The sequence below is a fragment of the Pseudonaja textilis genome, chromosome 11 (genome assembly GCF_049901715.1).
Source record: "Pseudonaja textilis isolate UNSWEBS1 chromosome 11, rPseTex1.2, whole genome shotgun sequence".
NCBI classification, from domain to species: domain Eukaryota; kingdom Metazoa; phylum Chordata; class Lepidosauria; order Squamata; family Elapidae; genus Pseudonaja; species Pseudonaja textilis.
Genome location: NC_142000.1, coordinates 18016843 through 18037444, shown reverse-complemented (window position 1 = coordinate 18037444; position 20602 = coordinate 18016843). Strand labels below are relative to the sequence as shown.

The 20602-nt window shown below is 38.8% G+C and overlaps 1 protein-coding gene across 2 annotated transcripts in view; it reads left to right on the top strand.

The window, feature by feature from the left end:
• TOX3 (TOX high mobility group box family member 3) overlaps window positions 1–20602 on the top strand; it is a 77011-nt gene that overhangs the window by 13231 nt on the left and 43178 nt on the right. The window contains exon 2 of one of the 2 annotated variants that reach the window (XM_087940686.1): window positions 1233–1271. The exons of the other annotated variant lie outside the window; for it this stretch is intronic. The gene's annotated coding sequence lies outside the window, so the exon portion shown is untranslated. The remainder of the gene's footprint in view (window positions 1–1232; window positions 1272–20602) is intronic. 2 annotated transcript variants of the gene reach the window in all.

The window sequence follows — 20602 nt, the reverse complement described above, 5'->3', positions numbered from 1 at the left end:
TTTCTAATAACCTAGCCTTAGACAGAATTGATCAACAGATGTACATTAACCTTTGGGAATCCAACTGTTTACATTCTCTTGTTGCTTATTCCCACTCTTGTTATTAATTCTCTTCTCTTAGTCCAAGCTCCTTAAATCTGTTAAGGAATTTTTGGGGAATGACTGCATCAGAAACCTTCTGGTTTCTAGATAAATTGCTCAAATATTTCTACTAAGATTCTTGCTGGCACAAAGAATGCCAGCTTAGCCAGACTTCCTTTCCCAAGGTAAAATCTGTTCTTCTTCCAAAATATTTGTCCTTCAATATGTTGGATAGTTTTCTCTTTAATCTCTAGCAGTTTAACAAGGAAATAAGTTGACCTGTTTTTGCAGACCTTTGATAAGATTTGTGCTACATACTTGTTAGCCTCTTTTAATGCATATTGCAGGCCTCACTCAATATATCTGTAAAATGGATTGTTCACATTTTCCTTCCATAGCTGAAAGTAAGTTTGAATCTGGATTATCAGCCTTGGTCCCTTAAACACTACACAATGCCTGGCTTTATTTAGCCATTAACCACATGGTTGGCTGTTAACTGCAGTTTGTACAATTCTGTGGTAAGATTGGGGTTTTTTTAATTATTAAAAAAATTATTAAAATCTAATGTCAGAATATTTTCATTGCTTCTATTGAACAGGGTGTGAGATATATCTGGCCTATTAAAGGATTAGAGGAGACATGATAGCTGTCTTCCATTACTTGAGGGGCTGTCATAGAAATTAGGGGATCGACTTATTCTCCAAAACACCAGAGAGTTGGAGAAGAAATAAGCTTGTTAAAGAGAGATCCATCCTAGAAGAAAAGAGAAAATTTTCTTGACACTGAGAATAATTAAATCAGTAATCTCCAGAAGTTATGAGTGCTCCATCACTGGAGATTTTCAAGAAGAGACTGGACAGCCATTTGACATAAGGCCGCCTCCTGCCTTGAGCATGGGTTGGACTAGAAGACCTTCAAGATCCCTTTCAGCCGTATGATTCTGTGTTCTATGACTTTGAGATCATGGACAATGCTGGGGATACTTTTTGATGATAAAGCCTAGGGCTTAACCAATTCACAGATTAAATTCGTTGAACATGTCCATTATAGCCAGAAGCCTCCCGTTTCTATACATGGATTAAACAATGGCAGCCAAAATATTTGCTTGGAGCACTGAATTCATTCAAGGTTTTTATTTTTATTTTTTACAGCAACATCACAAAATGAGCAAACTCTCTGGAGGCTTTTAAGTAAGTTTTTGAAGCTTTTATCAATCCCCAGTGCTCTAAGAAAAAAATTAAATAGCTTTTTTAAAAATATGCAGTAGTTTTTCAGCATGTTTTATGTCTTCACACTGTTAACCTTTTCATAAAGTTTGAGGAGCACTCAGAAGTGTTTGCAAGGAAGCTATGATGAACTATTCAAATATCCCCATAATGGTATATCAATGGGAGGCTCCATATTTCTCCGTTGTCATCTTGCTAAAATATTTGATTTTCCTTATATTGGGTAGAGATATAGTCTACTGCAAGGAAGGGCTTACAAAATCCCACTTGAGTTTTATTATTAAAACATTGAAATCCATAGTGAGATAGAGCTCAGTGTGAGATGTATGCAATTAGGATTAAAGAAATTCTGAGCTCAGAAATGCATTTTCAGTTTGAAGACTTCGTTTTTTTAAAAAAAAAAAACAATAACTCACCTGTTGTTATCTCGAACTTTCTTCGCATTCTGTTCAATGGTATAATTTAGGGGAGGAAAAAAATGACATATTTCTGATTACAGGTCAGAATTAAATCTGTTGGTAAGTGAAGATCCACCTTCTGTCTAATTCTGGAGCAATGAGAAAGTTTTTGACAACGTTTCAGAGTTTCTTTGAAGTGAATGAACAGCTGCAAAAATTGGTGGAGTTAGCAGAGATAACTGCTAACAGAGATAACTGCTATTGGCTGCTTGGAGTAAAGAAAAGAATACAATTAATTTTTTTCCTACTTGGGAACTCTTTGAACTCTGTGCTGGAGGTAGAAAAAATGAAACTTTGATTTACTGCTTAGATAAGTTAGTTGTTACAGACAAGGCTATACAGTATACAGTATATTATGTAAAAATAAAAGTCAAGGTTTTATGATATTGCCCTAATCTACTGTGCCAAAAGGAGCTGGAAGTTGATGTTTTTTCTTTTCCTTTTCCCCTTTCTCCTACATTTTTTCCTTCTCCCCTTTTTCTCCTCTGTTTTCCCACTTCCTTCATTTTTCTTCGTTATTTCTGTGTTTTATACTTTAATAAATGAAAATATTCAAACATGACCATGTTTCCAGAGTTCCTTGGCATTCATTTTCCCTCAATTTGAGCAGAAATAAGTTGCAGTACTAACCTTGGCTGATCTGGAAAAAAAAAAACTAAGGAGAGTCCAGTATGATACGTACTTGAATTAGACAAGCAGGAAATAGCAAAACTGCAAACTAGACTGGAAAGTAAAAAAAACCAACAACACCCTGAAGGAAGACCACAGCAATTGGTTCCCATGTTGTGACCAACAAGACTTCAGGGTCATGTCCGTGGAATTGCCAAGATTCACATTCAGCTCAAAGGAGACATGGCTTTTACTTAAACCAACTTTCCTGCATGTGAAGCGCATGGAGCATCTTAATGACCTTTCATCTGGGTTCACGTCTTATTCTAAGCCATGGTTTGTTAAACACATGACATTAAGCAATAACTTGGGAGTTTGGAAATGTCAGCAGCATGGGACAGGTGCATCTTGCCACGGCACAATGTATGTTAACCGAGTGGAGCAGCTGAGAATCCTTTCAATATTATATACTACCTAGTTCAGTTTGGTGTACTGTGATTAAGGTGCTAGCTTATTTTGGAAGAATTGGGTTCTGAGTTCAGTTCCTTCTGGGTTCAGTTCCAAGTGGGGAAAAAGACACAGGAATCATGGAGGCTATTTGGAAGGATGGCTTAATGGTGGACAGGATCTCATGCCTTGGCGCTCCAAAGCGAAAAGGACGATCACATGCTTCAATTTGTTGAGCGCTTCTGCTTCTGAGTTTCTACTTCTCTTTTTAGGGGAAATATTCTGCCTTTTTAGTATATCCTAAAATATTTCATTTTCCTAGGAGAGGGGTGGCTTTTAACTTCCAACACTTATAAACCAGGAGAAGGCGAGTTCTAGTCCCGCCTTAGGCATGAAAGCCAGCTGAGTGAGTGACTTTGGACCAAGGGGCAGGGATGGTGAGTTCTAATCCCACTTTAGGCATGACAGCCGGATGAGTGACTTTGGGCCAATCACCTGGAGACAGTAAGTTCTAGTGCTGCCTTCGGCATGAAAGTTGGCTAGGTGACTTTGGGGCAGTCACTAGGAGACAGTGAGTTATAGTGCATAAAAGCCAGCTGGGTGACTTTAGGCCAATCACCTGGAGAAAATGAGTTCTAGTCCTGCCTTAGGCAGGAAAAGTCACCGGGTGACTTTGGGCCAATCACCAGGAGACGGTCAGTTCTGGTGTCATCTTAGACATCAAAGTCAGCTGGAGGACTGTAGGTCAGCCATGTTTCTTCGACCTAACCCACCTCATAATATTGTGGGGAAAAATAAGAGAAAGGAATATTATGAACGTTTACTACCTTGAGTTCCTCAAAAAGTAATAAAGACGGGATAAAAAGTTTCCAGCAAATGAACCCATAGAATTCTGTGTATTAAAAATGTGAAATGTATAACGCATGTATACATAATGTCTCTCTATAGCTTTTCACTACATGGGGAAATAGCTTCCATTAAAAAGGATTCCTCTTGATAGGCTGATATTTTTGCTGTGCAGCTTTTAGCAAACATCTGTGTTGTTTACATGACACGTTTCTCCGTTCTAGTGCAATCTTTAACATTTCAGGCTGTTTTGCTTTCTCATCCAGAATGAAGCCATGGAACCAGGTCAAAAGAATCTTCATGTTTATTTTCTCCCCTTTCTTCTCCATCGTTTTCTGGAAGGTTTTGTGATGGTTTCATTCTTGTTTCATTCTTCCGATAGTCAGGAAATTAGTTAGGCTGAGGGCAGTGAATAGCACAAAGTCACCCTGTGAATCTTCACATCAATGGGGATTTAAATTTCTTTTGTTCCTCCTCTGGTCCTCTTAAGCACCCCATTACTTATAAATGGAAAGCTGAATGCAGGAAGGGGGTTTATGAAGCATGTCAGCTGGGAAATGTAAACCGAGGGCTGGATAAAATAATCAGTAAATAATGTTTATGGAAAAAGACTTCTGCTGGATTCTCAACTCAGTCATATATATATAAAATGGGTTGGATGTTGCAGTGAGGATGAATTGGACGCACACAAGGCTTAGGTTACCTACATTTGCTGATACCTTGCTCCCAGTTGTCTTCTGTCTCTGCCATTTCAATCGTGTGGCCAAAAATAAGAGAGAAAAAGAACTAGTAAAAGAACCCCTTGAGGGAGTCGAGATTCTGCTTATTTTGAAAACTAGCTACGGTATGACTAAGCTCTTTTTTTAAAAAAATTACTTTATTGTGTTGCAATCACAGAACTTCAATAAAAAAGCCTTCATTTTAAACAGGCTTCAATTACCTTATCAAAACAGACTCTGAGAACTGCAAGGGTGTTTTATGAATTTAGTTCGTCTCAAAATAACATTTTCACTGCAAGCCTGTTCCTCGCCTTTTAAGGAACTTAAGTATTTGACACAGGACAGTGTGTCTTTGAAAAGGTGGTTTTTACACATTTCAACAAAGCTTGCGTGGCGTAACATGAAGAAGCTTGTAATTTTCAGAGGTGGTTTCTTCGAAAATCCTTTGCGGTTACAGTTTCTTACCCCAACATAAAAACAACCATTTTTCTTCAGCACTGTTGCATGTAATTAGATGTTCATACTAGTTCTGCAACTGAAATTCAAATCATTTTTGGTGAGTGGGTGGGTGCCATCCTATAGTTCTTCAATAGTTACATTTCAGACTTCAGCCTGTTATGTTTGTAAAACAGTCGGGGTCTCAATAGCAAAACTACAGTTTTTGTTATGAGTACAAGCTGGAGTAAAATCTGTTTGCATACAGTGGTTGCAAATTACGGTTTAAAGTAAACAAATGCAGTGCTGATTTGTTAAGCACTAGTAGGGCTCTTACATCAAGAAATAAGGGAGGAGGGCCTATCCAAAACATTTCCCCCCCCTCCATACAGCTGGGATTTTTTTGGGGGGGGCGGGGAGGAGTCAATTCAAATTGCAGATCATTTGCATTTTTTTTTTGCAACTTTTTGAAAACTTGGTTGGAATTTTTTTAAAAAAAATTGGAACACTTATGCCTCTAGGGCATCACTATGTTATCTGTTTATCTCAACTTTTAAAGGTTAACTCAAGTAAAAACAAGCTAGGAAACACAAATAGTTTGAAAATAAAACTTTCTAGTTAAATGTGAACGGTTTAAGGGGTTAAGCTTTACAGCGTAGAAATGTTTTATAGAAAAAGTGGTTTTTCTGTTAGGGCTTGAGGGAAGGAGATAGAATACACCTTAGATTTATATATTCCTTTATAAAATAATAGAAGTCATTTGAAACACCAAACACACCAAGAAAGTAGAAACATAGTTGTCTGAGATAAATTTAATCAATGAAAATAACTCCTAGATTATAAACCTGAGGGTAGGACCTATTTTACCATTGATTGTCGTAAACCATTTTAATGGATTGATTGGTTTGACTGATCAAGTGGATTTTGACTCTTGGCAACCACTTCAATTTTCTCCATGACAATCTATCCCTAATACGATCTTCCAATGGTGGCTTCATCACTGCTGTAACAAAGTCCATTTATTTTTGCTATTGATCTTCTCTTTTCCTTCCACCTTTCTTGGCATCACAGCCTTCTCCAGGGCATTGGGTCTTTGCATAATATGTCTGAAGTGGGACACCAATCAAGGAGAATATTTGTAGCTCAGGGTTGAAATGAGGGGAATCCTTGGTTTTCTCTGTGCTTGGTTGCTTTCTTGCTGATGTTTCATGACCCAACTAGGTAATATCAGTGCTAGAAGGGAGTGGGGTTTGAAAAGAGGAGGAGGAGGAGGAGGAGGAGGAGGAAGAGGAAGAGGAAGAGGAAGAGGGAAGAGGAAGAAGGAAGAAGAAGAAGAAGAAGAAGAAGAAGAAGAAGAAGAAGAAGAAGAAGAAGAAGAAGAAGAAGAAGAAGAAGAAGAAGAAAGAAGAAGAAGAAGAAGAAGAAGAAGAAGAAGAAGAAGAAGAAGAAGAAGAAGAAGAAGAAGAAGAAGAAGAAGAAGAAGAAGAAGAAGAAGAAGAAGAAGAAGAAGAAGAAGAAGAAGAAAGACTGTTGGGTCCTTGGTACTCTCTGAACTTGGTGGTTTTCCTGCAGACATTTCATTATCCAAACTAGGAACATCATCAGTGCGAATAAAGAGTGGGGTTTGCTCTCAGTTTATATTCTAGTGCAGAGGTGTCAAACTCAATTTCATTGAGGTCGGCATCAGGGTTGTATTTGTTCTTGGAGGACCAGAGTGGGGGCATGACCATGGTGAGCATGGCAATGGTGGCCATGACATGGGACTCATGTTGGGGGCACCTGTGGTGGCCAAGTGCTAAGGTGGGACTTCCCTAAGACCCTCCCTCACTCTCATTATAACCAACCAACCTTCCTTCCTTCCTTCCTTCCTTCCTTCCTTCCTTCCTTCCGCCTTGAGTTTGACACCCCTGTTCTAGTGGCTTGTCCTTGTCAGTGTTGGTGGGAGATTCTTTGGTTGGACTGTATACTGTTGGCTTGTTTGGCAGTTCCTCGATTGGGATATTGTTTACTTCTTGATTGTTGATCTGCTGCTAAACTTGGAGTCAATCTGTGTTCATCTGGGTATTGATTACTGGTGGGTAATTATTTTGGTCTTTTTCTTCCCTTTTTGGCCTCTTGATTGTGTCTTTTGCATAGTATGAAGATATGGTTTTATTTATGCCTATGTGTCTATTGATGGCCAATTTACCAGAGCCCCAGGCTTCTAGAAATTCCCTAGCATTTTTTGAACTTGGCTTGGTCTAGGATGGTTATAGTTTTTCATTTGATGGCCACGGTTTTGAAGTGGGACAGTTTAAGCCTGGTCATGAGTAAGAACTCTGGTTGATTGGTTTGGTGATCCATCAATTTGTTTTCTTGGCTGTCTGTGGTATTTTCAAGAGTCTTTTCCATCACCATCTTCAAAAATGTCAATGCTCTTTCTAATCTATTTCTTCAAAGTCCAACTTTGCTTCCATTGTGTGTCATAAAACCCCCCCAGAAAGTACAGTTGCCTCTTGAAAAAGCACCTTTGGGACAACCAGGATCTGGATGACTAAGAATCTCCATAGACATTTTGCCTTTATTGTATTTTTTGTTACATTCAAAATATTTTTCTACCTCTTCTGCTAGGAAGTTTTAGGATATGCTTTTAAAATTTGATTTAGCCAAAGTTAAAAAGCAGTATCTCTACAGAAGCAATAATAATTCTTCCATCTGTGTAGTTTTTTTTCCAGAAATTACAAAATTCTAGGAAAATCAAGGTCAAAAGGATATTTTTATATGTTGCAAGAAAACAGCAGATCTGATTCATATATATTACTTGTATCATTGACTCCATTACTGAAAAGGTGTAGCTATTATCATAGTTATGAATCAGTCTTTCTGATTCATCGTTAGTGCTGGTTTCTGCTTGTTATAACAAAACTTGGGTACTGTATTTGGTTACTTGACTAGCTTTTGGTATCTGACCAAAAAAAAAAAAAGTTCTTTATTTAATGTGATGTGTGAACCCAACCAGTTTTGGCTTATTCAGCAGGTGAACAATAACTTGGCCTATCATATGAATCCTATCTAAATCAAAATCCAACTTCTGTAATGCCTTCAACTTACAGCCATGATGGAGTCTGTTGTTTCCACGGCTGTTGTTAAGCCGCCACTATGGCTGTTGAGCAAACCAATGGGGGTAGTTTTGATTAAACTGCCAGCTTTCAGCAAAACCGTTGTAAACAGGGTCACGTGACCGTGGGATTTTGCAACCAGGTATAAATACTACCCATTTGCCAACTGCTCTGAAGTCTAGTTCTGTGACTGCAGGCAGAGGTGGCTGTTGGATCTACAAATCTGGGTTGTAAGTAGTCCCCATTTATGTCAATTGGAACTTTGAACGGTTTGCTAAAGAACGTCATAAATCAAGGAGTACCTATATTCCCATTTGGGCATCAGGACCTGTAGGATGTGCCCCTTATGCATAAGATATGTAGGAAGATTAAAGATGCTGGATCAGAGTGTATTGTAGGAAGTTAGTACTCGCCCCACTCCTAGAAAAATGAAATATCCTAGGAAACATTTAAAAAGGCAGAATATTTCCCCTAAAAAAGAGTAGAAACTCAGAAGCAGAAACTCACCTCAGAAGCAGAAACTCAGCCCCCCCCTCCTTTACTAATGGGCCATTACTCTGGCCTAGGCCAGCCTGTTTTACATAACAAAGATCTCCAGGTAGAGCTATAGGAATTGCCCAAAGCTCTTTTATTACTTCATCATCCAGCAAGGCTCAACCAAGCCTGGGACTCAGGACAGCCTACAGAGTTGCCCCTGCATGGCCCCATGGGAGTCTGACAACCAATCAGAATACAAGCTCAAATTCAAATCCCAAGAGTCGGTATAAAACCAAGGGACTCTCAGCATTTCGGCCCTTCCTTCTTTTCCTTTTCCTTTTGAAGCATGTGATCGTCCCTTCCTTCTTTGGAGCTCTGTGGGATCCTCTCCACCATTAAACCATCTTTCCAAACAGCCTCCATGTTTCCAATGTCTTTTTCCCCACTTGGAACTGAACCCAGAAGGATAATCCTTCCAACAGTATCAACGCACCAACTTCAAGATTCTCTTCCATAGGAGAATCCTACTGTTCGAATTAGAAAAATTACATTGATTGACTGCGTGCTGTCAAGTTGGTGACAGCTTTCAATGACAACTAGATAGACCTTCTCCAGGATATAATTATTGTATGGTTGATGTGATTGACCTCTGAACGTAAGGATAACACACTAATTTAAAAATCCATATCAAATCTTGAATGCTAATTCTGTGAATGACAGACAAAAAGGCATGCTAAATTTAATATTTACGTCTTGGTTAATAGCTATACCCCATTTCTTCAGGATGAGGAAAAATAAAATACAATCTCTATGCTATAAATGAATTTAATGAACTGGAAAGACTGACATTTTCACAGTAACTGTCACACTTCAAGTAGTTAAATATTGAGGATGTATTAAAATGCTAGTTCGACTGTAAATGGCAGAATAGTTTACAAAATAAGGATTTTGGAGATCTCTTCCCCCTTTCTTCATGCTAAAAGATTGATGAAATAAGACGATAATAAGGCATGAGTGATCCTTTCATATATCCAAAGTACTGTGTTGAAATAACATTGTAGTTGGCAGACAAATTCTGAAAATTAAGTAAAATCACTTAAGACGTGCCAAAGGAATTTTTAATGTTAAATTGATAATACTTAAAGTAATAAACATTTTCACAGTTGGTTTCCTTCATGATGATTATGCAATGTTGACCTTTGATATTAGGGTGGGGGCTTTGAGATTATATTATCCAGTGAAGAAATTTCCTACGTAATCCCCATGAAAGTGATGGAAAAGAACATAACGTAATAATAATAAATCTGTTCTGATTTTAGCAAAATATTAACAGTTACAAGAAGAAATGTTATATCCCTGTTTTGAGAGCTGTGTAAACCGTGTTAAGGCTACAAGAGAAAAAAAATACAGGCTACGGTCCACTGGAAACATCTGCAAAATTAATTGAAATCAAGACAGATAGACGTTGTTTATTCAGATTTCACTTAAATCAGATGCAAGCATACATTGGAGATAGGATAGAATAGAATAGAATAAGATAGAATAAAATTCTTTATTGGCCAAGTGTGATTGGACACAGAAGGAATTTGTTTTGATGCAAATGCTCTCAGTTCATAAAAAGAAAAAAAACATTCATCAAGAATCACAGGTAGAACACTTAAATAGTAGTCAAAGAATACAAATAAACGATCAAATCATACTAGGAAACAAATAAGCAATCAAATCAAATTAATAAACAGTCATTAAAAAAAATCACAAGGATACAAGCAACAAAGTTACATTCTACCGTGACCCCCCAAATCTATTTTTTAACAACCTGCCACTGAGTTCCCACTGATTAAAAATTATTATTTAGGATTGTGCACAGATCTCAATTCAGAGAGGAAAATGGACGGTTTGTGGAGATACGCTCATGAGGAATACCTTAAAGCAAAAATACCGCAATGTTCAAACCAGACCGAAAAACCCCACAAGCTTGTAACTTTTTCCCCATTGATTCTTTCAGCAGCTGGTCTTTAAGTCATTCTGTCCATGATTATTCGGTGGTAGAGGAACTGCATTTGTATGCACAAGTTCCCAGGTTAAGCCCATGGCATTCACAGTTGAAAGAATCTTAAGTACAATGTCTGGGAAGATTTCAGTCTTGAGACCAGAGGTTGTATTGGAAGGACAAAACACCCAATCCTTTTATTACCCAAGACAATGACATCAGCCGTATATGGTATTTGTGTGTATTTTCCCAGCAACCATCTATTGTTGTGAAGTAGCCTTGCTTAATAAAGCCAGCATTTCGAGGTGGCTGGATCTTGAATGAACCATTCGCCCATTACATGTCTATGGAGATTCTCTGTCCTCCAGGTCATGGTTGTCCCAAAGGTGCTTTTTCAAGAGGCAACTGGACTTTCTGGTTTGTTTTTTTCTTGAAAAGATGCTTCACTTTCATCCAAGAAGCTTCTTCACCTCTGGAGACCTTAAGAAATAAAAATAGAATTCTTTATTGGCCAAGTGGGATTGGACACACAAGGAATTTGTCTTGGTGCAAATACTCTCAGTGTACATAAAAGAAAAAATACATCCGTCAAGAGTCAAGAATCATCAGATACAACACTTAATAATAGTCATAGGGTACAGTAAGCAATCAAACCATACTAGGAAACGGTCGATATAAATCATTAGGATACAAGCGACAAAGTTACAGTCATATAGTCACAAGTGGGAGGGGATGGGTGATAAGGAGTGATGAGAAGATTAACAGTAATAGTAGTGCAGTCTTTGTAAATAGTTGGACAGTGTTGAGGAAATTATACGTTTAGCAGAGTGATGGCATTTGGGGAAAAACTGTCCTTGTGTCTAGTTGTTCTGGTGTGCAGTGCTCTGTAGTGTCGTTTTGAGGGAAGGAGTTGAAACAGTTTATATCCAGGATGTGAGGGCTCTGTAGATATTTTCACAGCCGTCTTTTTGACTCGTGCAGTATGCAGGTCCTTGATGGAAGGCAGGTTGGTAGTAATTGTTTTTTCTGCAGTCTTAATTATCCTCTGAAGTCTGTGGTCTGTCCTGTTGGGTTAGTGAGCTCAGCACTGAATTAGATAAGCTCATGAATTGATTTGTAGAAGATAGTTCCACATGTTCCAGTGGATTGATAGAAAAGGTAAAGATAAAGGTAAGAGTTTCCCTATCAAGTCATGTCTAGGGCACAGTGCTTATCTCCAATTCTTGGCCAAGGGAACCAGCATTGTCCGAAGACAATTTCCATGGTCATGTGGCCAGGATGACTATACGCCAAAGTGCAGGGAACATTGTTACCTTCTCACTTGCATTTGCATGCTTTCAAACTACTAGGTGGGCTGGAGCTAGACCAAAGGACAGGAATTCACCCCACTGCGTGGCGCTGGGTCTCGAACCCGGGCTGTCGGCTTTCCAGCTGACAAGCTCAGCGTCTTTAACCTCTGAACCATCACCCCTCTTGGATTGATATACAGTAATGTAATTTCCAGTGAGGGTGAGAACAACGTTCTAACTGCTGAGAAGTTATAGCAAGAACAAGAAAACAGAGTAAGCAGCGACCTCAAGCTCAAATGACACCTCTGCGGGAGCAAGCTGTCCTTCTTATATGCGTGTGTATGTGTGTGTGTGTGTGTGTGTGTGTGTGTGCATAGACAGAGAAGAAATTTTGTACATATCACTCTTCGTTATATAATTAAGGAGAATTGGAGCTGACCTGTCACGGATACCATGTTTTTTTCTGACCCTGTGTGGGACATTTGCCAGTTAAATTTGGTCGTTTGAAGAAGAAATCTTGGCTAGGATTCAAAGTGAAAAACATTGATTGTTTTGAGATTCAACTCATGTAGATGTGCCTTCTTTTTCAAAACTTCTGAGCTGATGTTTAAAAACTGCTAAACTAGTAGTCTGTTTTTCCCCGCTGAGCCCAGCATAAACATGCAACTTTTTATCAACCCCAGAACTTCTGGAAATTTGCACATTTGTTTGAGAAGATAATTAGTCAGTCTCTCTCTCTCCCTCCCTTTCTCTCTCTCTCTCTCTCATCGGCTTACAGTATTCAGAATTAGTTCTTTGTTTAATTAGATTGCATCCTGCTAAACTGAAATTATTTTCTCCAATAAGGTGATTCCACAGCCTTTTGGGGGAAGGGAGAAGGGGAAATGAGCCTTGCTCTGTTCCTTAAAGCATAATGCACACAACAGCTATTAAGCACTATTTCACATTGTTATTGAAAGAGCTGGCTTTAATACAACATTTTCCTTGTTTAACTTAGATCTGATGATCTGCATTTGATATGCTCAAAGTATACATTGCTCAGAAGTAACCGTCAGTAAATTCAATAGGAGTTACTCTTATATATATTTGTATAAGATTATGTTGCTTGAATGGTGGTTTCATATTTATGCAAAATAGTTCTTTCTCTCACAGATATTTTTGCTTTGTTCTATTCTGATCCATATTGCTTATTCTGAAAAAAAGATTTATTCTTATCTACTAACTGGGCAGCTTGTGAAGCTGCAATGATCTTTAAAAACATATGCCTTATGCCGGGAGAATTGCAATTATTCTGTAGGGAATCTGTAGGGAGTTAAACATAACAAAAGAAAAACAACTATAATTATGTGGAATGGAATAAAAATAGGACATATGTTACTGCGGCGTTTCTCAGCCTCACCAATTTGAAGATGCAGACTTCAACTCCCAGAATTCCTCAGTTCATCTTCCAGCTGATAAGATTAACAAACATTGCATTACTATAATGTAACTAGTTCGATCCCTGTGTTTCCCTACGAAACTATGTGGTCAGGCTTAGTTTTGGGGGAGGAAAATAAGGGGGGAAAATTCTGCCTCTGCCTACCAGCATCCATAGGTATTCATCTGGCTAGTGCCCTGTCAGTGTGTGAGAGAATTGAGGGCTGTTTGGAAAGTGAAGCAGTATTTGCTGTGTGAGTAAGAAGGAGACAGCAAGGAGCCTGGACCTGGCTTAGCTCAACTGTTCTGTACTAAAGCTGCTTGGTGCTGTGAAACTAAAACTGAAATTGAAACTCTTCTCCTCTGCTTGTATTTTGCATTTGGAACAGGTTTCTTTTCAGGTGGGGAGGGGGAGTAGAACTCCTTAGCATCAGAGCATGTTCATAATAATAATATAGAAAATACTAATGCTCTGATGATCATTTCGAAAAATCCTTTCTTAGTGAGCACCTAGAAGCCAAAAGGAACATATATGCCCAATTTCAAGTTTGTAGGCTTTACATTTCTGGAGATTTTGCGATGATGCGTGGAGTGGTTTTTCGCTTTTATATACATATATAGATTCTAATGTCACCCTTACATGTATCTGTCAACAATTTCATATTCCATAATTTACTTAAAACTAGTTTTCTGTTGGAATCTATATTTGGAACAAAATTACTTTTCATGACCATATAAGAGTCCCTTTAAGATGGGCAGCAAACAAATGTAATAAATAAATAAGTAAATAATAAATTGAGCAGGGGGTTGGACTAGAAGATCTCCAAGGTCCCTTCCAACTCTGTTCTTCTGTTAAATAAGCAAGGGTTACGTTTTAACTTCCTTTATGGTGCACGCTGTAGGATGATTTCATTTTAAGATCAGATTCTCTGGTACTCAAATCAAGTTGGGTACAGGTAGTCCTCAAACCTACAGCAGCTCGTTACGATGACACTGAAAAAAGTGATTTACGGCTGTTTTTTCACACTTAATGACCACTGCAGCATCCCCACGATCATGCGATCAACATTCAGATGCTTGTCAACTGGTTCGTATTTATGACAGTGGGCGTGTCCCAGGGTCACGCGATTAGCAAAGTCCTTGAGAAAGTCAGATTCACTTAACAACTGGGTTTCTAACTTAACAGCTGCAATGATTCACTTAACGATGGGGGCAAGAAAACTTGTAAAGTGGGACAAAGCTCCATTGCAGTGTGATTACCCAAAAGGGGCGTGGCACAAAGGCAACACAGTCAGATAATCAGCAGGAGACGTTTTATTAGCTCCACCTTTGCCCCCCAATGTCCTGGTTACCTTCTGACTGGAGAAAAACTCTCCCAGGAACAGCCTTGGGCTGCAGAGAATCAAATCCAAAACATGGTCAACACAACTGTAACTTTAAGTCCAATCGAGCCAAACTGAGGTAATTAGTTTGGCAGGGCAGGAGCAAGAATTCTGGATGTGAAGCCACGGCAATTACTCAACACGGTTGCGAAGACAACACAGGATAAAGTCACATTTGCTCCCAGCAGCTGCCGCAGTCAGCATTCAGTTCTTTTAAACTCTCTTCCCATCTGTGACAATGAAAGGAATCAGGGCCCTTTCCTCCCCCGTAAGCCACGCAACCCATGTTGCTCCCTTCTCTTTTCTTCCCTGCGTGCCCTAGGATGAAGAGGGGGTGGGCCTGGGTCTTCCTCTGAATTCCTTCTCTCCTGCTCTGCCCAGCCGGACTTTGCCCTTCCCCAGCCTCCTCCACAGCCAACAGAGTCACCACTCCCACTCCCTGTCAGCTGTTTGTCTTCCTCCTCGAATTCAGTCTCTGACAGGAGCATGACATGCAGTGTTAAAGACTGATAGAAACTTTTATGATTTATTGAAGACTTGAAAGGGAACTGCACCATCACAGAAAAGAAGGGCTGTGTTCACATCCCATATCCGACTTTAGATTGGGGACGTATCATAGCTTGCTTGGTCCACATTGCAGCCTGAGAAGAAATTTTGTAGCACCATCGTGTCTGCCCTTGAGAAAGTCTTTTGGATGTGTTGGATCTTCCATTATTGGTGCAAAGCAATAGAAAACTTGAGGGAAAAAAAAGCAGGAATCCAGCACAGGGGAAGATAGTGTCCTTGCTTGGAATGTAATAACTTTGTTTAAGAGGTCAAGACAGTCCAATAACTTTTGAACATGCCGGTTCTCGGTTCTCTTTGATCACACCATAATTAAGATTTGAAATCTTCAGACAGTTACTTTTCTGTTCTTGCTAGTTTGTTTGTTTTGGTTTTTTTTTTAAACGGGAAGTTGAAGGTTACAAGTTAGGGAACAAGCTGAACTTCAAATCAGCTAAAGATTTGATTCGAGGGCAGTGGGAAATTGTGTGAAAGTAGACATTTCTGCTTTCATTGCAAAAATCAGATAAAACATAAGAGACAGAATGGAAAAACAAAACGCTCATTAAGAATGCTGAGCTGGAATAATGAATCCAAAGAAGTAGCCATTTCTAGCCCATCTGGAATGCCTTTCTTACTAATTATCCTTAACTGTTAGTAGCTCAGATTCTCTTAGAGAGCTTAATACCAATAGCCCTTAGACTTATATACCGCTTCACAGTGCTTTCCAGCCCTCTCTAAGTGGTTTACAGAATCAACCTCTTGCCCCAATAAGCTGGATTATCATTTTACTGACCTCGGATGGATAGAAGGCTGAGTCAACCTTGAGCTGGTCAAGATTGAATTGCTGGCAGTCGGCGGAATTAGTCTGCAATACTGCATTCTAACCACTGGGCCACCATGGCTTGCAATAAATCTTTATACTCATTCGAACTGCCTGGATCTCCTCATTTCCCTGGTGCTTGACATGCGTACCAAGTCCCAATTTTTTAATCAGGGTTGATCACTAAATGATGATTGGCTTGGTTCCAGAAAATGCTAACTACATTCCCACAACCATGGTATCCCGTTAGGGCTGAGTTCCCATAATATATTAAGCCAGAAAGAAATTGATTCCATTGTGACTTAAAATCAACGTACGTATCCATGTTTAAATACTGTTAAAAAAAATAGGATAGAATAGAATTCTTTGTTGGCCAAGTGTGATTGGATACACAAGGAATTTGTCTTGGTGCAAATGCTCTCAGTGTACATAAAAGATACATTCGACAAGAGTCAAGAATCATCAAGAATTAATTATTCAGTTATAATCCCATCGGTTTAGCTATCCAGACTGATCAACAAATTGTTTTAGGCTGGTTCTGAAACTCAACATATACAGACACATTTTAGAGGTTTAGTAATTCTATCCCAAAGCCCTTTTTTTAATGAATTGACTATTAATAATTAAATCGAATTGAACTCAACTTAACTCTGTTTAATTTGCACACAGTTGCATCTAAACTTAATCAATATATAATGAACAAGACCATAGGAAGTAAGTTAGTTATGGGATCTGATTTAAAGGAAACGTTGCAGCTTCCGACAACTCAGAGTAGGGGTACTTTAGCCTGAATGGAGCATCTGAATTCTTCTGATATGAGAGAGAGCCTTAGGCATTGCTCATTGTATTGGTGTAATGCGAATTGATTATTGCACTAATCATTTGTAGCTAAATCTGTCAGCATTGTTTTGTTTGTAGCTAAATCTGTCATTTCAAATGGTGAATGAGAAGAAAATATTTCTGCCATCTCGAGCGAATATTTTAGTACACATAGTTGGAAATTCTTCAAGCACATGGTAGGAAAACACATCTTCGTTTACCTGTTTAGGCAAGAGTTTATGAAGCATGTGGTATCCCATGCTCTCTTCCCATCTGATACACCTAGCCTGTCAGCCTGTTAACATGGAAAAAGTGCACCGATTCGTCACCAAAAAAATGTAGATAGTACCAATCAAATTAAAGGCTGCAATAATGCTATTTGCTATGTGTTTACATCGTTTAAAATGTTTTTATGCTGTTCAGGTAATACAATGAATGGAATGCATAATGTGACATGAATGGGGCATGTTGTGTTGCTTCTTTGAGATTTACAAATTTAGTATACAGCGACTTATGTTGTTTTTGGGCCGTGAATCTGTATGATATTATATTTGTGCAATATAGGGCTAGTTTGATGGAGTGGTTAAGGCAATAAGCTAGAAAGCGGGAGATTGGGAATTGAAGTTCCGCCTTAGCCATGAAAGTCAGCCGGGTGATATTGGGCCAATCACCAGGAGATGGTGAGCTGGGTGACCTTGGGCCAGTCACTCTTGGTCAGGGGTCTTCAAACTTGACAGCTTTAAGACTTGTGGGCTTCAACTCCCAGATTTCTTCCTCCAGTCATGTTAGCTCAGGAATTCTGGGAGTTGAAGTCCACAAGTCTTAAACTTGTCAAGTTTGAAGACCCTTGCTCTCGGTCAACCCAACCCACCTCATAGGGTTGTAATTGTGGGGAAAATAGGAGGGGGAGAAGGTGTATTTGATGCATTCTACTCCTTGAGTCATTTGTAAAAATAAAGGTGGGATACAGATAAATAACAATAGATATCCTTTTGAGTTTCCCTTGCGAGTAATGGAAGTAGTTCTTTGCCAATAAAAAGAAAACTTGGATGGTAGAAGGAACCAGATTAGGTTAACTGATTGGAGATGGTTTTAAGTCAAGGACTATCTGTAAGTAGGAGCTATGGCCTGAAGTTCTAAGTTCATCTCTCCTTTCGGGTACTTGAATTACTTTGAACAGATCTGTCTGCCATTTTGGGCTGAACAAACCACTGTAAAGGTTTAGGAATAAAAATAGCATTTAATTGTATTTTGGAGATGAGTTGGGGGTGGTTCTTGGTGGGTTCAGGGTAGCGGCAGTAGGACCTTCCCCTGACCCTCCTCATCACTCATAGAGACCTCTTGAGACAGGCCATGATAGCAGTTGTAAGAATTACAGGACCGATGTTCCTCCTAGTTCTCCAGACGCTCTTACAAGCTTGTTGGTTAATTAATGCAGCTTAGATAGTTACACTTTTTAATTTGAAGATAACATATGAGTGACAAGGTATTAATTGCACCAAAGATAACATGCTAATTAAAAGGTTTTCTTCACAGTTGTCTAAGGTTAACTGTGCCTTGAAGTATTGGAAATGAATGCATAATTATAGCATCTGAATGCTGTGTGCATGTGTGTGTGTGTGTGTGTGTGTGTGTGTGTGTGTGTGTGTGTGTGCATGCATCCGTGTGTGTGTGTGTCTTAATAAATCTGTCCCTCCTTTTTTGGTAGCTTCTTTCCTTTTGAAGGGGTGATAGTAACAGTGGCTGTTTTTCCCTCCCATGTTAATTCTTTTGAAGTGAGAGCATTTGTCAAGTTCCATCTGTAAATATTTATAGATTTTAGAGAACAAGAAAACATTTTCCTGGATTACTGTTTATATAACTTCAGTGAACAGGGCTGGATTCACAGATTACTCTTAAGATGTGGTTTATTTACCTATTATTGATTGCTATAAAGCCATGACTTTAAAACCATTAGTGATTTTAAAAATTACACAATCGCGTGACAGTGAAGTTTACAGAGTAAAGTTAGACAAACCAGCAGAAAGATAGAGAACAAGGAAATTTAACCAACAAGAGATATCCATGGGCTAATATAGGTACCTTATTTTCTCTCAATTGTAGCCTTCAAAACGTGCTGGGATTGCAATTCTTAGGGATTCATGTGTGCGTAAGATCACAACAGCACAAACTTCAGGGACTGAAATAATGTTCATTTAATGTTAATTTGAGTTCAGTCTGGTTCATGTAATATAGACAAAGAAGTAACGGAGGGAAACTTATCGAAGAGAGAACCAATCTAGAACTAAGGAGAAATTTCCTGAGGATGAAAACAATTAACCAGTGGAACGGCTGGCCTTCAGAAGTTGTGGATGGAGGTTTCCAAGAAGAGACTGGACAGCCATTTGTCTGAATTGATGTAGGGTTTGAGCAGGGGCAGACAGAGTAGAAGACTTCCAAGATTCCTCGCAAACTCTTCTTTTATTCTCTGGTTAACGTCAGTGATGATTTGAGCTCGGTCAGCTCTGACTGTGTCTGCTTGTGAGTGTATAAGTGTGTGTTTATAAGCCAATTTACTCTCTATAGTTTGCTGGCACCTCTGTGGATAAGAAATAACACCCACTGCCCACATAATTATAGGTTAGATCCTCAGGTCGTGTTTCTCTAGCTGAACGCTTTCTTTCCATTGGAAAAAGTATCTTGTAAAATGTATTTAGACTTGCCTGACACTGCTATAAGATTCAGAAGAAAACAAATATTGATATCCCAGAGTCTTTTTCAGACCCTGTTATTCTTGTTTTCATCCTTGCTCTATTTTCACACCTGGTCTTTGTAAACAGTAGTTTAAATCCTTTATAATGAAAAAATATGGAAGATAATATAACATGAATGCAGAATTCCATTTATCAATTGGGCTCATACTGGCTTCAGAAATAACAGACTTGTAAAGATCTGCAACATCTTTTTATATTTTTTAACATTTTTTTTTTAGGAGAATAGGATGTTCCTATTTTTTATTGGACTTGAGTCTTTTCAAGAAACCTGACTGCACAATGTATAGCATTTATACATCATTTCTACCTGTGAAATTATGAAGGTGGTAAACACCAAATTGAGTGTGTTGAGAATAAAAGGCTCCATCTCTTTATTGTGATAGTGATAATGATCAGGTTGTTATGTTTTGTGCTGTATAATGTGGAATACAGGTCACGGTGGATAACCTTATTTTAATCGGGGCTTTTTTCTAACATAAACCTATTAACCTGTAGTGATAACCTCACTTTAGTATTCTGGGATAAACCACTCTACATTATAAAAAGGATAGAGATTCCATGAAATAACGCTTTGGAAAGACACTGAAAATAAAGAAGAAAAAGTTAATAGGAGCTTCTTCATAAATGATTTTAGAAGGCAGATCATTGACAAGATAGGCCTGACTTTGACTTGAAAACCTATAAAGGAGAACATTTGCAGCTAAGGATGGAAATAAGGGATTGTTAATGTTCCCTAGTTTGGACAATGAAATGTCTTCCACAAAACAATCAAGCTCAGAGAGCATCAAATAACTCTCCTTTAATGACCTTTTGGATGTTGAGCATGGATGTCTTCAACTCCTATTCCAAATCTTAATCTCCACGCTATATGTGTTGTTGCAGAGGTGGCATTCAGCAGGTTCTGATCAGTTCTGGAGAACCGGTAGCGGAAACTTTGAGTAGTTTGGAGAACCAGCAAATACCACCTCTGACTGGCCCCGCTCCCATCTATTTTCTGCCTCCTGAGTCCCAGCTAATCGGCTGGGTCTTCTTTGGTTGCCCTGCACAGGAGAACGAAGCCGGAAAGAGTTCTGTTACCAGCAAGAAAATCTCAAACAAATGTAGCAACTCAAACCTTCACCGCTTTAATCTACAAATAAACTCCTTTGTAGATAAAAGATGGCTTGCAGCCAATTAGTCCAACCAGAAAAG